Here is a 7,156-nt window from a genome sequence, read left to right as displayed (position 1 = left end):
GCGCTGGCGGACATGTGCACGGACAATGTGGGGTAACGTGACCTAGGGTCCGTTGTGTTTGTCATTATTTTGAAGAAAGCATTTAATAATGTCTTTAATGATTAATTAACTACTCCCTAATTAATATCTTGGAGAGCGAAGCAACTTCGTATTATTCTATTGTTAATTTTTACGATTTGTTTGATTGGATCCAGTATCTCTTCAAAATCATTTTCTAAAGGTTATGCTTAACTTAGTGGAAAGCAACTTCAAATTATTATTATTTAGTATAAAGCAACTTCATAGTATTATTTTAATTATTATTATTATTATTATTTTATTGTTATCCTAATGTGCATCCCACTACTACAGAGGATAACGAATAACTTTATTTATCAAAAGTTGGAGAGACATGCAAAAATCATCCCATATTTTCTTTCTATTGTGATTTAAGCAATCTCACATGATTGTTATAAAACTTACATATTGTTTGAAGATCCAGTATTTCTTCAAAATATTATTTAAAAGGGTGACGCAAACTTCGTGTTGCACGATCTCTGGAACTAATCACGTACTTCTCAATAATTTGAGCTACTAAATCTTATTTTGTTATTTGTCATAATATAAGATCTTTTAGAAGGAAGGCTGGGTTTTCATTTTTGGGTCCATTAATGCAAGTTATCAACTTATCAAACAAGAGAAAATGTTTAGGCAATGGAATTTGTTTTGTTTCAATTGCCGCTATTCCTACTTTCTTATTTGTAAAAAAAAGATATAGTCTAGCTATATATAATAAGTTTTCGGTTTTCAATTTACTTTGACAACTAGCGGAAACATTTATTATTGATGAATTTTCTTAAGCTTTGGATTTTTCCTCGTTGAATTATATGGTTCGACAAAATAATAGAACGAAGCCTCGTCTTGTATTTAATTTCTATATCAACACGGTCAAACTTTCGACACAAATACAAGTACTTCTAGTATATAAGAAATATCACATTTGTAACTATGCTCATTGTCTGTTATGAGGAAATAATTATTCTATTGTTAATTTATTGGTAAATGAAATTTCAGAAAAATAATTTATACATAGAGAAGGGAGTAAAACAACTCAAAAGCCTTTGTTAATTAGTTATTTATCTCTCACCACTTGCACCCTACAATTATTAGTTTATGGAAGTGCCTTTATAAATCTAGACACATGGTGTGTGGGCATTGTATATGGATGAATGACTTGTGGGAACATTAAATGATTTGCCAAAAATGTGGCATATTTATCAACTTTGTCAAATGGAGAAGATAAGAAGTATGTGGTTCAAGCAGATTTATAGCAGATTCTTAAGCAGAGTTATATGTCCAGAATCTAATGTATCAAATGGAGCAGATAAAAGGTATGTGTTTCAAAGCCCTGGTAACGGAGAAAGTTTTGGTATGCATTATTTCTCTTTAATAGATTACTAGTATTAGTATTCACATGATGCGCGAACATAAATCATATCAAATTGTAACTTCTTATTTGGATTATGTGCAAATAATCGTAAAATTTAAACCTTCCAGATAAAAATTATAGATAATCATTAGATATTAGCTAAGGAGCAGGACATGAAACTATTTCTCAATAACTTATTTTTTCTCCTATATTTGTAACAATCCAAACCCTTGATGTAATACTTGCATTCTATTTTGCGGTCAATATTAAAGAATACGAAATATGTCACGCTTGATCTGCCTTGGTTTGGTAGGAATCAGACGCTTGGTAGTGAATATTGAAGTTCTTGAATTTTAAAGTTGTGACGACCCGGCCCGTCGTCACGTGAGTTATCGTCCCGTTTTCCCCTTATTGTGTTGCTTCATGTTTCAATATCGGTATTAGAGTTGATCGGGTGTAATTGAATTGGTCTTGGTTGAAAATAAGGCACATAGCCTCTAGAAGGAAGCTTGTTTTAGAAAAAGTCAACCGAAAGTTGACTATGTGGTTAGAGGGCTCGGATGTGAATTCCGGTGGTTCGGTTAGCTTCGGGGGATGATTTGGGACTTAGGAGTGAAGTCGGAACTGAATTTGGAGGTCCGGTGTAGAAATAGGCTTGAATTGGCGAAGTTGGAATTTTGGCGAATTCCGGTTGATAGGTGAGATTTTGATCCGAGGGTCGGAATGGAATTCCGAGAGTTGCAGTAGCTCCGTAGGGTGATTTTGGATATGTCTGCAAATTTTCAGGTCATTCGGACGTCGTTTGGTCGGGTTTTTGATCGAATGCGTATTGCGGAAGCTTTTAAGAACTTGGGCTTGAATCCGATGTAAATTAATGGTTTTAGTGTTGTTTGACGTGTTTTGAGGATTGGAGCAAGTTTGAATAAGGTTTTAGGATGTGCTGGTATTTTTGGTTGGGGTCCCGGGGGCCTCGGGGTGAATTCGGATGATTAATCGGAAGTTGGAATGTTTGGTGTTGCAGCAGATTTTTGAGGCTTATGGTATTTCCGCATCTACGAAAAAGGAGCCGCTTAAGCGGTTCTGCAGATGCGGTAGGGAGATCGCAAAAGCGGCCCTTGAGGGCCTGGGCAGTTACCGCAAAAGCGGAAGTTTCTCCACAAGAGCGGACACCGCAGATGCGGTAAGCGACCGCAGAAGCGGTCCTGGGATTATTGTAGAGACCGCATAAGCGGTCATTGGGATCGCATAGGCGGCAACCGCATAAGCGGTTTAAGACCGCAGAAGCGGTCGTTGTGGGTTTAAGTAGAACCGCATAAGCGGGACCGCAGGTGCGGTCAGGAGACCGCAGAAGCGAAAAATGCTGAGGGTTTAATGAACAGTGGGTTCAAAATTTCAGAAGTTAGAAAAACATTTTGGGACTTCGGGAAGAGGCGATTTTGGGCGATTTGGAGAGATTTCAAAGGAGATTCCATCAGGTATGAACTTGTAGCCTCAAATAATGTTGTTAGGGTATAAAAACAAGGACTAAACACTGAAAATTCAAGGAATTAAAGGGTAAAAATGGAGGTTAGGGCTTGAAGCCTAAGAGAGTCTAAATTGGCGATTTGAGGGGTCAAATGGACTCCGATTCTTGTGTATTTCGTATGTATCGACTCGTGGTGAGACGAGGATTTCGGAAATGTGAATTTCGTAATTTTTCGAGAAGTGGGCCCGGGGCTCGGGTTTTGCCAACTTCGTATTTTTGGGTGTTTTTCGAGTTCTTTCGATTGGTTATGTTCCATTAGCCTATTTTAATGTATTCCTTGTGGTTTTGATCAGATTCGGCACCCGAGGAGGTCGATTCAAGAGGGAAAGGCTTAGCGGACTAGTCTCGTGGCCGGTTCGAGGTGAGTAATAGATGTGGATGATGACCTGAGGGTTTGAAACCCCGGTATATCACACTGTGACGCTATTTGAGGCGAGACACGCACTCTACGGTGAGTGCGGGGTCGAATGTGATTGGGGACTATGGCTTAGTCTGCCCGAGTGTTGTTGTATTGTGTTGTTGGCTATAAATTAGCTGGTAAACCTCCTACTTGGATGGTTATGGATATATTTGGGATGCGTGCCGGTTATTTGGATCCCGTAAGGATTATTATCACTGTTTCTGTGATTTATAGCATGTTTTCATGATATCAGTCCTGAGCTAAACATTTGTCCTAAAATTACTAGCAAAATTCTAAGGTTTCAAACACCTAATTGATAATTACTGATAATTGGAACTAAAACTGGTAAGTTGACTGTGCCTGTGTGGCTTGCATGCATATAGCTGGACTGATAGTGGATCGGGCTGCACGCCGCAACGTATGTTACTATGATATTGCGCTTGGGCTGTAGGAGCCCTTCCGGAGTCTGAACCCCCACAGTGAGCGCGGGTACCCAAATGGATCGGGCTACGCGCCGTAGCGGTCATGTGCATTTGCATTGCATTCATGCATCGAACCTTATCTGCTCTATCTGTTAATACTTATTGATGTTACACTGTTAAATGTGAAGAAATACTGTTGTAGCTTTACTTTTGTCGTATATTGGGATTTCTTACCTTCAATGTCATTATACATGTCTATTACCACTGAGTTGGAAGTACTCACTTTACTCCCTGCACCATGTGTGCAGATCCAGGTACCCTGAGGAACGTCGTAGTTTGAGTCTTATTTGCTGTTTCTTCANGATCTGGGACTTAGGAGTGAAGTCGGAACTGAATATGGAGGTCCGGTGTAGAAATAGGCTTGAATTGGCGAAGTTGGAATTTTGGCGAATTCCGGTTGATAGATGAGATTTTGATCCGAGGGTCGGAATGGAATTCCGAGAGTTGCAGTAGCTCCGTAGGGTGATTTTGGATATGTCTGCAAATTTTCAGGTCATTCGGACGTCGTTTGGTCGGGTTTTTGATCGAATGCGTATTGCAGAAGTTTTTAAGAAACTTAGGCTTGAATCCGATGTAAATTAATGGTTTTAGTGTTGTTTGACGTGTTTTGAGGATTGGAGCAAGTTTGAATAAGGTTTTAAGATGTGTTAGTGTTTTTGGTTGGGGTCCCGGGGGCCTCGGGGTGAATTCGGATGATTAATCGGATGATTAATCGTAGCGGTCATGTGCATTTGCATTGCATTCATGCATCGAACCTTATCTGCTCTATCTGTTAATACTTATTGATGTTACACTATTAAATGTGAAGAAATACTGTTGTAGCTTTACTTTGTCGTATATTGGGATTTCTTACCTTCAATGTCATTATACATGTCTATTACCGCTGAGTTGGAAGTACTCACTTTACTTCCTGCACCATGTGTGCAGATCCAGGTACCTCAGGAGCTAGTTGAGCTTATTGCTGTTCTTCAGAGTTTTCATTCGAAGTTATCGAGGTAGTTGCCTGACGTCCGCAGGACCCGACTCCTACCCCTAGTTCCTGTTATTTAATTATCCGCGTACTTCAGACTATGTAGTATTACAGTATTATTATGCTATTCTGGTAGAGGCTCTAGACTCATGACCCCCAGATCTTTGGGAGGTTGCTCTGTATTGTTGATATTCGGGTTGTTTTATATCTATCACCTATATTTTGGTTTCTTCGCTGTTAATGATTTTTAAATAAATGGTTTTGAGCTCTACGCTCGGGTTGAGAGTATAATTGGTCGGGCTTGCCTAGCAGTTGTGTTGGGCGCCATCACGACCGGCTTTGGGGTCGTGACAAGTTGGTATCAGAGCCTAGGTTACTAGGCCTCATGAGTCTTGAGCCGGTTTAGTAGAGTCTCGCAGAGCGGTACGGGGACGCCTGTATTTCTCCATGAGTGGCTGCAGAACCTTTAGGAAACACTTCGTATTCTTGAACTCTTATCGTGCGGCCTTGTTATCCCGAAAACTAAACTCTTGTGATTTACTCTCTCGCAGATGGCGAGAACTCGTGCTACCGGACGTGTTTGTTGACCACCATTGCCACTTGCTAGAGGCCGTGGACGCGGCCGTGGTCGTGGTCGAGGTAGAGTAGTGGGGGCAGTACCAGCTGACCCACCAGTTGCCCCTATTCAGGATCAGCCTCCAGCTGTTGATGATCCAGCAGCACCCGCTCAGGCACCGACAGTGCCTACCGTGATTCCTGGTCTTCAGGAGATATTAGCCCAGATCTTATCTGTCTGCACTGGTCTGGCTCAGGCAGTTCAGTTCTACTGCCGCAGCTACTTCTCAGACCGGGGGTGGTCATCAGACCCCCGCAGCTCGCATACCAGAGCAGGTTGTGCATGGACTACAGACACCCGAGGCAGCCCCAGCTCAGCCAGTTGCACCGGCTGCTCCAGTTGCGCCAGTCGCACCAGCCCCAGGGTATGTTGTTCCAGTGATACCAGACGACGAGCAGTGTCGGCTAGAGAGGTTTGGTAGACTTCAGCCTCTGACATTCAGCGGTACAGAGGGCGAGGATGCCCAGGGATTTCTAGACAAGTGCCAGAGGATGCTTCGCACAGCAGGGATCTTAGAGTCTAGTGGGGTGTCTTTTACCACCTTCCAGTTCTCAGGACCGACATTTACATGGTGGGAGGAGTTTGAGAGGTGTAGGCCTGCAGGGGCATCACCCCTTACTTGGCAGCAGTTCTCCACTCTCTTTTTGGAGAAGTATGTGCCGCAGTCTCGCAGAGAGGAGCTGCGCCGACAGTTTGAGTGGTTGATCCAGAGTGATATGACAGTGACTCAGTATGAGTTGAGGTTTACTCAGTTGGCCAGACATGCTACGTGGATGATCCCGACAGATCGGGAGAGGATCAGGAGGTTCATAGATGGCCTCGACTATTCGATTCGTATTTTGATGACTAGGGAGAGGGTGGTAGCAGCGTCATTTGAGGAGGTAGTAGATATGGCCCGCCAGATTGAGACAGATCGTCGCCGAGAGCGAGAGGAGAGGGAGGCCAAGAGGCCTCGTGGTTCAGGTAGCTACAATGGTGCTCCATCTAGGGGCCAGCATCAACAGGGCAGAGGTCGTTCTTTCAGGCCTCCTCAGACAGGTCGCCCAGGGTACAGTGGGGCTTCTTCCGGCCGTGGCCATCAGGGTTATCAGCAGGGCCAGTCTTCACTCAGTGCCCTTCCAGCTCAGAGTTCTACTCATGCTTCTTCAGCCCAGGGCTCATCTGCGGCGAGGGGTTCCCTTCAGTCCCCTTCTCCAGCTCCGGGTAGTTGTTATGAGTGTGGCGAGTTTGGCCACATGAGGAGGCAGTGCCCTCGGCTTCGTAGTGGTCGGTCTCAGCAGAGGGATCAGCCCTCCTCTTCTACTCCATCTACTTCAGCACCATCCCAGTCAGGTAGGGGTGGGGGTCAGTCAGCTAGAGGTCGCCCAGGAGTGTTTATCGATCGAGCGGTGGTCAGGCTCGGTTCTATGCGCTTCCAGACAGGAGAGACGTTGTTGCATCTAACGCAGTGATCACAGGTATTATCTCAGTTTGCCACAGAGATGCTTCTGTTTTGTTTGATCCCGGGTCTACATACTCCTATGTGTCTTCATATTTTGCCCATCATCTGGGTACGACCCGTGGTTGTCTTACCTTGCCTGTGCATGTATCCACCCCGGTGGGTGATACTATTATTGTGGATCACGTATATCGATCCTGTCTTGTTACTATTGGGGGTCTGGAGACCCGAGTTGATTTGCTGTTGTTGGGTATGGTAGACTTCAATGTGATTCTGGGTATGGATTTGGCTATCTTCGTAACCTATGCTATTCTAGT

This window comes from Nicotiana attenuata, chromosome 2 (assembly GCF_001879085.1).
Source record: "Nicotiana attenuata strain UT chromosome 2, NIATTr2, whole genome shotgun sequence".
Classification (NCBI taxonomy): domain Eukaryota; kingdom Viridiplantae; phylum Streptophyta; class Magnoliopsida; order Solanales; family Solanaceae; genus Nicotiana; species Nicotiana attenuata.
The sequence above is the reverse complement of the archived record's forward strand: the minus strand, read 5'-3'. Positions refer to the sequence as shown.